The 12,744-nt window shown below is 38.9% G+C and overlaps 1 non-coding gene across 1 annotated transcript; it reads left to right on the forward strand.

The window, feature by feature from the left end:
- The first annotated feature begins 5,249 nt into the window (after positions 1–5,249).
- On the forward strand, positions 5,250–5,381 carry LOC115934184 (small nucleolar RNA SNORA72). The gene has a single exon (XR_004070006.1). It is a non-coding gene; the product is annotated as a small nucleolar RNA SNORA72 (small nucleolar RNA).
- Positions 5,382–12,744: the final 7,363 nt, after the last annotated feature.

Here is a 12,744-nt window from a genome sequence, read left to right on the forward strand (position 1 = left end):
ACAAGGAAAGACTCCGAAATATAGTAGGCAGAATAATGCTGCCTTCACCCCCCCCCACAGAGATGTCCATGTTCTAACCCCTAGAACTGTGAATATGTTACCTCACATGGTAAAAGGAAAAAGTGATTAAGGATGTTGAGATGAGGAGATTATCCTGAATTATCCAAGTGAGCCCAAAATAATTACATTAATCTTTAAAATCAGAGAACCTTTCCCAACTGAGTTCAGAGTTAGAAGGGGATGTGACTCTGAAAGATGCTCAGATGCTCACTGCTGGCTGTGAAGATGGAATATTAGGGCCATGAGCCAAGGAATGTGGGCAGCTTCTAGAGGCTGGAAAAAACAAGGAAACAGATTCTACATTAGATGTGCCAAAAAGAAATGCAGCTCTGCTAACACCTATAGAAGCGCAAGATAATACTTTTGTGTTGTTTTAGCCATTAATTTTGTGGTAATTTGTTAAAGTAGCAACAGCATTTTTAATGAGCCTTGAAGGATCCAATGAGCCATCATTCATTTGATAAATATTTAAGTCCTTATACAGGCATGCTTTATTTTGCTGTGCTTTGTTTTATTATACCCCGCAGGTATTTTGTTTTCATAAATTGAGGGTTTGTGGCAACCCGGCATCCAGCAAACCTATCAGCACCATTTTTCCAATAGCACTTTCTCACTTCATGTCTATGTGACCCTTTTTGGTAATTCTCACAATATTTCAAATGTTTTCATTATTATTATATCTGTTATGGTGATCTATGATTAGTGATATTTGATATTGCTACTGTAACTGTTTTGTGGCACCTTGAACCCTGTCCATATAAGACGGTAATCAATAAATGTGTGTGTTCTTTCTGCTCCACCAACTGGCCATTCCCCCATCTCTCTCCCTCTCCTCAAGTCTCCCTATACCCTGAGACACAAGAATATTGAAATTAGGCCAATTAATAACCCTACAATGGCCTCTAAGTGTTGAAGTGAAAGAGTCCATGTCTTTCACTTTAAATCAAAAGCTAGAAATGATTAGACTTAGGGAGGAAGCCATGTTGAAAGCCAAGACAGGCCAAAAGCTAGGCCTCTGGCACCAAATAGCCAAATTGGGAATGCAAAGAAAAAGTCCTTAAAGGAAATTAAAACTACTACTCCAATGAACATATGAATGAAAAGAAAGTGAAACAGCCTCACTGCTGATGTGGAGACGAGTTTTAGTGGTCAGGAATAGAAGATCAAACCAGCCACAGCATCCCCTTCATCCAAAGCCTAACCCAGAGCAAGGCTTCTTGAATTCTGTGAAGGCTGAGAGGTGAGGAGGCTGCAGAAGAAATGTTTGAAATTAGCAGATGTTGGTTCACGAGGTTTAAGGAAAGAAGTCATCTCTGTAACATAGAAGTGCAAGGTAAAACAGCAAGTGCTGATGGAGAAGCTGCAGCAAGTTACCTAGAAGATCTAGTAAAGATAATTGACGAAGATGGCTACATTAAACAATACATTTTCAATGCAGATGAAACAACCTACTATTATTGGAAGAAGATGCCATCTAGGACTTTTACAGGTAGAGAGAAGAGAAGAAGCCAATGCCTGACTTCAAAGCTTCAAACAACAGGCTGGTTATTTTGTTAGGAGCTAATGCAGAGAGTGAATTTAAATTGAAGCCAGTGCTCATTTACCATCCCAAGAAATCTAAGGCCCTTACAAATTATGCTAAATCTACTCTGCCTATGCTCTCGAAATGGAATAACAAAGCCTAGATGACAGCACATCTGTTTACAGCACGGTTTGCTGAATATTTTAACCTCAGTATTGAGACCTACTTCTTAGAAAAAAAAGATTTCTTTCAAAAGATTACTGCTCATTGACAATGTGCCTAGTCACCCAAAACCTCTGATGGGTATACAGGGAGATTAATGTTGTTTTCATGCCTGCTAAGACAACATCCATTTTGCAGCCCATGGATCAACAAGTAATTTTTACTTTTAGGTCTTGTTATTTAAAAAATACATTTTGTAAAGCTATAGCTGCCATAGATAATGATTTCACTGATGAATCTGGGCAAAGTACATTGAAAAGCTTCTGGAAAGTGTTCACCATTCTAGGTGCTATTAAAAGCATTTGTGATTAGTGGAAGTTAAAATGTCAACATTAACAGGAGTTTGGAAGAAGTCAATTCCAACCCTAATGAATGACTTCGAGGGAGTTCAAGACTTCAGTGGAGGGGGTCACTGCAGATGTGATGGAAATAGCAAGAAAACTACAACTAGAAGTGGAGCCTGAAGATGTGACTGAATTTCTGCAATCTCGTGATCAAACTTTAGCAAATGAGTTGTTGTTTCTTATACATGAGCAAAGAAAGCGGTTTCTTGAGACAGAATCTATTGAGATTTCCTTCTTGAGAGAGAAGGAAAAGAGAGCTCTTGAGTTCCTTAGAGTGACAACCACATGCTGTATCTGAAAGTAAGAGAGTGGGGTGGATAGGGGTGGGTCACATCTACTCAAACACCTCACTGCTCAGGGACCAGGAAGTATAATCCCATTATGTGCTGGGAAAGGGTAAAATTGGAAATATTTGGTGAACTAAATGATTATTAAACATAAATAAATATTTATTAATTGAACTAAGGAAGCAATTTGAGTAAGTTAGAGGTCATCTGAGGAGGCCTTATCTAAGGGAAATAGAGACTAGGGAAGGAATAGGAGATGGAGTGAGGGACTAATCGGGTGTGCCAGGCATGAAAGAGCAGAATGATAGCAGATTTTCAGTCTGGATAATTATAGGAAGGGTGATGTCAATAAAAAGATAAGGTGAGAGGTGCAAGTATGGGTGTGTGCCTATGTGTGTGCTTGTCAGGGTGCAGCTGAGACACCTACATTTGGCCTTATCTTTTGCTTGATAAGATCTACTATCTTAGCTTCAGGCCTTTTGCTCAGTATACTCTGCTTCTCCTTTGTGTTGAGTTACTGGAGATCCAGCTAGAAATCAGAATTTGTCCCTGCTCCGGGTTGGATGGACAGATGCCATGAGTAAGGAACATACGCAGGAATTTTAGGGACATGTAAGGTGCTTTGTGTACATTACCTAACTTAAACTTCAAAATATCTCATAAGTAAAATATGATTATGTTCCTTTTAAAGAAAAAGAATTATTAGACTATCTAGAATCCAGCTCTGCTATGTAATCTAATTTTTATAAATGCTGGTGATAAACCAGGTCGGATATATTATATATGCAAGTTAGTTCACCCCTCTGAACCTTCAGTCTCTCCATTTTAAAAGGTGAATACTCCCTACACTGATGGTCATGGGGACTACGGTGTGGCAAAAGGGCCAGAGAGTCCACCAGCACACTGCCCTGACGTCCTCTCACCCTGCCAGGGCCTATGATCCAGAGAAAGGGGAGAGGGGCACCTAGCCCCACCCCTGGGCCTTGCAGTGAGGTGGTGTCATGCCCCTCAGCCTCCACACACTTGGGGCTGCCCTTGAGCTGCAGCCTACAGATCAATGATTAGACCCTACTCCTGGCCCACACAGTGCACTGACGTCATGCCCTACCGGCTGCTGATGCATGCTGATGCTGACGTCACCCTGTGGGTGTTCTCACCTCCAAGGACCCAGAATCTCGTTTGCTAGAGGGAGAGGCAGGCGCCAAGAGCAGTGGGGCTTGTGTGGAGTCGATGTGACATCAGCCTTAGTGACCAATAGCTCTGGCCAACTTATAGGGCCATATCTGAACCTTGGGGACACCTTGTCTGATGGTTGCACTCAGATTGCATGCAATAGGGATTGCTTATTTCTACAGAACAATGTAGAGGCTGCCTCTCTGGGGGGCAAATGGAAGAACAACTTGACCTCTAATCTAAACTTTTAAAAAGAGTTGTGTACATGTGTTGCCTCTACTCATTTTCCATTCACTCCTCAACCCATTCCAACGTTAAAGATTATTTCTAAAAGGTAAAATCAGAATCTATGCAAATATACAAACATAAAGCGAACATGTGTCAATTAACTCATTAATTAATAAAGGAACCAGTTGTCAATCTGGAATAAACAGCAGAGAGACCGACTCTCCAAAACAGAGTTAATTCGAGAATAGCAAGAAATTACCATTTGGGATGCGGGTTCTATGTCAGACCATAGGTGCATCCAAAGAGGTTTGGGTAACAGCAGACTTTTAAAAGAAAAAAGAATTACAGGTAACCTGCTTTGAAACAAAGACCATTGGTTACAGGGGCTTGTTGCAGGAGTTGGCATTAGCTTATTGGTGGAGACAGCCGTTGTTAGGCAAGTGTCCTTGTGCAAGTGGTTTATCTGGAATACTGTGATTTTGAGGAATTTCTTGCAATAATTCGTGCTACAAACTTAGGTGCCTGAGGGCTTCTTCTCCACAGCCTCCTGGCTCCATTTCATTAGATTTGACGTAAGTGACTTCATTTTGACACTGATAACTTCACACAGTAAGACATTATGACTGTCTCAAAGAATCTTAAGAAGTACATAAATAGGCAGTAGTATTCTGGAATGAATTTCCTCCCCCATCCTCTCTCTCATCCAGTGGATAAACAAGATCTTTTGACTCAGCTTCCAAATTGGATTAATCTTTTCTCCAGCTTCACAAACACCATCTTACTCTGAGTGAAATCATCTGTGGCTCTGACTACTGCCCTCCAGTTGGCTTCACCTTCTGCCCCCCAAATCTGTTTGCTAGAGTTTCCAAAGTGATCTTTTTTTAAAAAAAGAAGAAAAAGAAGAACAATAAACTAGATCATGTTGCTTCCCTTTGTAAAATCTTCCAAGAGCTTCTTTGCTTGGAGATTTAAATCCACACTCTTTGTGCTTGCTTACAAGGAAATACGTGATCTATCTGTGCCTCTTCTCCAATATCATGTACCACTCTGTCTCCCCACAGTGCTCCAGGGCCTTCTGCTTAGAATGCTCTTCCTCCTGAATTTTCCACTGTCATCTCCTTTTCATTTTTAGATCTCAGCTTGAATATTGCCTTCTCAGGCCTTTCCAGACCCTGCATTCTAAACTGGCCACTCAATCATTCTTATTTAAAATGCTAAATATCAATCACTTTGATACAAGATTTGTATATTGTCCATCTTTTCACCCCCAATTAAAATGAAAGTGCATAAGTTCAGCAAGAAAAGCTCTGACTTACGCTGTTCACCAGTCTTCTCAGCTAATAGGACACTTAATTGAGTTCAGCATGTTATCTATTCATGCGTTGGGGTTTTATCACTTAAATTAAGCAGTTACTGTGAATATTCTCGCTGTTCTGATTTTGTAATAATCACGATATGCTAAACATTCGCAATATTAAGACCATGTATGTATCCCTAGAGCTAGTTCTTTCCCCAGGTCTGGTTTTATAAATGCTGGTGATAAACCAGGTCTGATATATTATATGATCATTTTGTGCAATCATATAATGGCTGTGATTCTAGGTTATCTTTGGTCAACCTTAAGAAAAATGACAGTACAGCTAACATAGTAACTTTTGCAAAAAATCAGTGCTAATTTGCAGACTGTTGTCTAAAGAAGGGATAACCAAAGTATAGAAATTTGATGGTACCAGTTGCTATTAAATGAATTGTAAAAATTACTGTATATAAAAATTTAAAAATAAATAAAAAATAAGCAGTTAATCCTCATAACAAAAGGTTTAATTATTTAAAATAAGTACTACCTGAGATGCATTTACAAACTATATTAGATTATTTTATGTGAAAAATACCTTTGATTAAAGAAAAACAGTGTTAAAAATATTTTCTGTGCTTGATTTCCAAAGGATATTATTGAAGATGATATTTTCAAGGATTCTAATAGTTCTTTTTCTCCTTTAATTGCTTAGATCATGATCTAGAAAAATAATTTTAGGTTAATAATCCATCTAAATTTCCTAGAATGGAACTTAAAAACTCACAATTTAGCAGACATTTTTTGCTCCATTTCTGGCCAATCTCCATGTTAAATGAGAGAGGATTCTAAATAAGACCTGGTGAAGGTGACATTTGAGTTTGGTCTTTCAATATGAGTAGAGTGAAAATGGAAGTAGGTGAAAAGCAGAGAAACTGGTACTTTAGGCAAAGGCGTGAATTCAGGTCTTGTTCTGGAGATAGAATATAAATGAGATTAGCTGGAAGGGTTGGTGGGAGCCAAAACATCAAAGGCTGTAAAGCTGAGGAGTTAGGGCCTTACTCAGCATGGGAAGCCAACAGATTTTAGACTGAGTGCCATGTTCCTGTGTTGTTCGTGTTGTTGTAATGGATAAGATTGTGCAACATTAGCTAAGTAATGGACAAAAATAGACCCCACATACTTAATCAAAATCAATAGGGGCCAGGTACTAGTGATTATGGAAAAAAGGAGTTTCCAGTAGACCTTGGAATTGCACATTAGAGCTAAAGGACATATAAAAAAGATTTATTCATTTATCTTTCAGTTGTTATTTATAGGGCACCAACCATGAGTCAGGCACTCAGGGAGACCTCCAAGCTATTTTCAGTATGTTGAAAGACCTAAAAGAAAATTGTCTATTTCCTCTCAACAGGCTGAGTAGGGTGATTAAAATTTCTTGTTTGTTTGCTTTGGGTTGGAATTTACGGGAATTCACTATGGGAACACTGATAATCTCAGGCTGACCGGAAGCTCTGATAAGATGATAATTGGTATTTGTTTTTTTTTAAAGAGAGAATGAATTGAAATTTAATGTCCTTTGCTAGGTAAAATTATTCAGAATGTGGAAAAGCCGATGCAGGGAATGAGAATATTCAGGAGAGAAAAGTAATGAAATTCAGATTCCCACCTTTACATAGTCTCTTTTATATAAAAACCAACCTGTTTCTCCTCCCCTAATTTCCACCTCAGTAATGGCCCCACAGTTCTTTCAGCTACAAATCCCAGAAACCCGGGCATTCTTCTCAGCTCCTGCCTCCATTTAGTTCTTCTATCAAATCACAAACCAAACTATTGACTCTACCTGTGAAACTTTTCTAGAATCTTACCTTCTTCTTTATTCACACTATTCTGGCCTCTGTTGGTGTTACTGGAGACACTCTTCCTTCACCACACTATGGCTTTTTCCTTTGTTTTGCAGAGTGGGTGGAATTTACAAACTAACTGTTGAGCAAACCAAGGTCTATGTGACCCTGTCCAGAAAGATTAACTATATGTAATGCAACAGGGAATAAAATATGTCACAGTTGTCAAATTCTTCTGAGATGTCCTTCTATGTCCAGAAGCTGTGCTTGCTAGCTATTGAGTTTTTATTAGAAAAGAAGGAGGAATGTGTCCTTCAGTGTCCTGAATGAGCTAGAAAGTTGTGATTGGGTATCATAATCTAAGCTGCCTTAACTGAGATAAGCAAGGAATGATGAGTTATCACCACAGGCTCACCATTCCTGCCCAAGGAAGTTATAACTATGATCGGATTACCTCTCCTCTTGGGCAGTTGGGCCTGGTGTGTGCATGCAGAAATGAAGGTGATAACTATTGCTTAGCACTGTCTTGGATAATTAATAAAAGTAAAGTTAAAAGAAACTTAACAAACCACTTTCAGCTTATTCCATGTTCTGAAACTATTATCTCTTTGCACCTAGGAAAAGCAAAGTAAGACCTAGCCTAGCGAGGTACAAATTGTAATCGCTTACCCAGCAGCCATTTTTCCTCTTTTCTTATCACATTTGACACATACATATACTTTAAAAAATTGTTATTTATTTTAAATTCAACTGGCAATCCTGTATGTTTTTGGCAACCCTAATATTCATGAACTCAATAGTCACATTCCTTGGTAGCATATACTTATACAAATATGTCCAGATTGGCAAAAAAATAATTTTTACATTGATAATTTTTCCTCTGTCTAGGATTCCTCTTCTCATAGTTTCAAATGAATAATAAAAAGCCATATCAGCAGTATCAAATTGTTTTTTAAACAAATATAAACGATATACTGTGAACAAAGAATTAAGTATCCTGACTTAACAGTCAGAAAAATTTGTGCTAGACTTTGAAATGGCAAAAAAAGTTTACTGAGTCTTTTGTCTTATGCATCCTTGTGGGGTATCTCCTCCTTCAATTTTATTTGAGTTACGTACAACTTTGTAGATGACAGAGTCTGCAGATGGCTCTTGTCCATAATGTGCAAATGAATTCTGTCCAGTGAAGGGACAGCTGATTTCCTTCCATGCCCTGTGGAAAAAGCTAGTTTTGCATCTATTTGTAAATTCATTTCAGCATTCCTTCACTCTCTCTCTCTCTTTGAATTCACCTTTGAACCAGTTATATCTTTTACATGTTCTCTCGTTAATTAATAAATAAAACCTTTGACACATGTCCATTTTAACATTTTTACGAGAATCACGATTTTACCTTTAAAATATATATATTTTAGCAATGCCTTTAGAATAATAAGTCAGTTCACTGATAGTTGATAAGTTAGTGCTAGGATATATTTTCAATCATCTCAGGAGGCTTTTTATGTTTTTCTTAAAGCAATTCCAAAACAAATTATTTCTTACACATATTTTTGGTAACTTTTTTGCTAAGGAGAAATAAAGTGTGATGACTTACAAGATAAAATTTGAGGCACTGTTGTCATAGGGAAACTTAGCAAAGTAACTGGAAGATAAGATTGAGGTAGAGGAAGAGAATAATAATGACTTTTTTAAGTAAAGTAAACAAATGAACAAACAAACAAAACCCAAAGCCCGTGTGCCAAATCCTTACAGAGAGATGGATAATGCCTTAATATCTGGACCAATTAATGGCCTTACTCTTAAGCAGTTTTTACCCAATATGAGGACCAATTCTTAGGGGAAAGGAAGAAGGATGGAAATGGAGACGAAAGCCTCCAACACTTCCCCTTAGAGGTCAATATGCCCTTTCTGTTCAGTCTACCCACTTCCAGATATTCCCTCTTCAAAAGTACCCCATTCCCCTGCCATGAGCCCTGTCCTTTCGATGCCTTACTTGCATGTAGGGACTGTATGGAGAGATAATATGAGGAATATTCTAAGAAAAGCAAAGAGAGGGAACAAGGCTTTTGGTGGTGAGTTGTTCTGGGCTGGATCCTTTAGGAAGTGAGGAGCTGGAAGAAGAGGAATAACCAGATGGGCATCTGGTATGGTAGATGTTTGCATCTCTCTGAATACTTAGAAAAACTTTAGCAGGTTCCCAAGTGATGGCCCTTCAAGACTACACAGCAACAATTTTTCTCCCTACCTGCATACCCCAAGCTCCCCAGCTGCCCTATTAGGAGCCTTCAAGAGCAGTATCAGGGGATAGAAGGTAAACACTATGCAAAGGTCCTGAGCCTCAGTGTGGAGAGGGTGCTGGGGGCAAGTGGGGGTAGTGTGGGTACAGACTTATGATCTGACACCAGCAACAGCAGGATCCTCACTCCAAACTGAGGTTCACACTTGGTGAAGGCAGGGGCATTCCCCACCTCCTGGGCTACCCTAGTAACTCTCAGAGCCCTGAAACTCCCTGGCCCCTATATCTCCAATCCCCAGTGAAAGTTGTGGGTTCCAGAAGTACCTCTGGCCCTAAATGACTTTTTCATTCCTGCTGTCTTTTTTTGTTTGTTTGTTTCCAGATGAAAATAACTGTTGGCTAGGCACAGTGGCTCATGCTTGTAATCCTAGCTCTTTGAGGGGGCAAGGCAGGAGGATCACTTGAGCCCAGGAATTTGAGACCACCCTGGGCAAAATAGTGAGACCTTGTCACTATTACTACCAAAAAATTAGCTGGGCGTGGAGTATCGCTCAAGCCCAGACTTCAGTGAGCTGTGATTGTGCCACTACACTCCAGCCTGGGCAGCAGAGTGAGATCCTGTCTCAAAAACAAATGTATTAACTTTTACTTATTAATACTTTATTATATATTGCAATATATCTATTTCTATATCTATAATCTCCAATTCTCAAAACAAAATGTGCAAGGCAGCTATTATTAGAAATGGTCCTGGACAGTATACACAGCTCATTAGAGGGAGGGTGGCTGCATTATACAGAGCCCCAGGAGGCACAGAAGTGTCTGCTGCAAAGCTTTCGCTCTTCCCAGTGTCCCCTTGCCCCTACCTGTACCCTCTAAATGGGTTCTGTTCCAGTCTCCAGCAGAGGCTTCTATAGGAAGAGACGCTGTCTTTGCCCGCCACATCTAAATGACCTTCCTGAGTCTTGGCCTAGGAGAAGGCAAAGTTTCAGACTTGTGCCAGGAAAATATTAAACCACAGTCTTGATGAATGTGGCCATAGCTGGCTTGTTTATTAATTACAATCTATTTTCTCACCAGTTAGTTTAGTGCAGGGACCACGTATAGTCAAGCCCTAGCAAAATGCTTGGCACAGAGAAGACATTTAGTAACTGTTTGTTAGGGAAAATGAATGCATTGCATGCAATCTTTTATTTTGTTCACATTAGAAAACAAAAGCATGCAATTCTCTTTTAGCATTAATAAGTATTGGATTATTAATGATGGAACAAGTTGGAATGATGGAACAGCAGAATGTTATTAAAGGCCAATGTAATGAATTCCCTACATCCTCTAACAGATTCAGATACATATAGGTAGATTCCTTAGTGCAATCATAAAATCTTGAAAGGTGGGAATGAACACAGGTTACAATTATTTTAAAAATTATATAGTAGTACCTGCTCACAGTAAAAATTCATACTACACAGATGTATAGCAAAAGTAAGAGTCTCCTTCTACATCCCCCCCTCCAATCCTATTTCCCTCTCTGGAAAAAAGTGCTGTTAATGACTCAGGATGTATCCATCAAATCTTTTGTGCATTTATAAATATGTATAGTGATTCTGCATAAGTAGGATTATGATCTACATATTGCTCATGAGTTGATGTTTCATTAATCACCTTTCCACTTCAGTGTAGTTAAATTTGCTGGTTGCACAGTGTGGCTATCCTGTAAATTATTTAATTATTCCCTTGCTGGTGGATTTTCAGGTACTTCCAATATTTCATTCTTAGAACAATTGCTGTGATAAGCATTTATATGTGAGTATGTGTGCATTTCTCACATTTGCTTATATTTTTGTAGAATAGATCTCTAGAAATGACATCATTGGGTCAAATGACACGGGCACATAAAATTTTGACAGACACTACCAAATGGGTCTCTAAAAATGTTATATCTCCAAAAATCATGTGTCATGATTGATGATTGATATAGACAACTGACATGTTCATCAACTGTATTTGACAGTCCCTTGCCTGCATTCTTACCAATACTGAATATTAGCAATATTTTTCATTTTTCCCCATTTTAAGTGTGAAAAAAATTATATCTCATTGTTATTTTACTCTTTGTTTTCCTGAATACCAGTGAGGGTGGGCATCTTTTTGAAAACTTCCTGGTCATTCATCTTTCACCATATGTAAATTACTTGTGCGTGTCTTCAGGAGGTAGAGATCTCTATCCTCTTGTGCAACCAACAGGGCTAAGACTGGAGCTGAGAGTATGAGAGCATGTGTAAATTTTTTGGGATTGTTTGCCTGACACCCATCCACTCTGGCTTCCAAAACCTGGAAGGTTTGGCTTAGTGATACTTCACATGACTGTCAAGAGTGCTTTAGTCAACAAATCCAGGCTGGGGAAAAGAAAGGACCTGCAAATTGAATTACTGCGTACCTGAAAGCAATAAGGATTCCCATCACTGCACAGAAAAAAATAAGGTAAAATATATTCCCATGCACTAACATTTGATGCATTACGAAGGTTTTAATATAAGATTAATTGGGATTGGGTAAAGATAGAGGGTAAGGTATTGAGACCAAACCCCTGTTTCTCTAAATCAGTATAGGGTCCTCATTAATCTTTAGGATTGTAGAGTGGGATGATCTCTTACAACCAAATGGAAGTCCTTGGAAAAAGAAAATGATAGGTTTGTTAGTTAACTGCCAACCCAAGGAATGCTTTGAAAGCCAGAAAGTTTCTATGGCAGCTCATCTCCTGCAGACTGTGCTGAAAATCAGCTCAGATCTGATTATTAAGTGGCAGTACTGCAAAGGAGACTAGATAGATGCATGGCCTCAGCAAAACTCCTACATCAGAATCAGGACCCTGATCGGGGAAGAAAGTGACCCTGAGACTGGGTATAAGGAAAATATTGGTGGATGATTCTGAGATTCTTAAATTTCAGATTTCCCTGAGCCATATTACCTATCAGAAACAGTTCTTTCCCCTGAAGAAAAGTCTTCCCTTGTCTGAAGAGTGTACCATGGCTTTACATGAAGCATGTGCCTCACAAGATGATGCGGATTCTCCTCAACGATTCCCCTCAAGAATATTCCCCCTTCCCCTGCCCCTTATTTTACAGACTTATAACCAGAGTCAACTCAAAGCCCAGCCTTAGAAGTGAAATACAAGCCCTATTATTGGAATAAATGGCTTACATACCAAAGGAATTACAGAACCTTGCTAATATGCACAGAAAAAAATAAGGTAAAATATATTATCTCAAAGATGTTTTTCCAGTGGGAAAAGTGTACAACAGGCTGGAGAAAGGAAATTCATTGACATACGAATACTCACTCATGACTCACGACTTAACGCCTGGGAGGGACCCTGGAATAATTAGTTCTAGGAGTTTTCTGTGATGGCTTGTTGAACTCTGGACATGATGAAGGACGATAGTAAATGAAGTGGAGCTTCCAGAATTTCCTTGGCATGGTATTAAATTGGTTCGTGGTATAGGAAATATTAGAATGGATTTATTATGTAAGGTC

The sequence above is a fragment of the Gorilla gorilla genome, chromosome 2 (genome assembly GCF_029281585.2).
Source record: "Gorilla gorilla gorilla isolate KB3781 chromosome 2, NHGRI_mGorGor1-v2.1_pri, whole genome shotgun sequence".
Classification (NCBI taxonomy): Eukaryota; Metazoa; Chordata; class Mammalia; order Primates; family Hominidae; genus Gorilla; species Gorilla gorilla.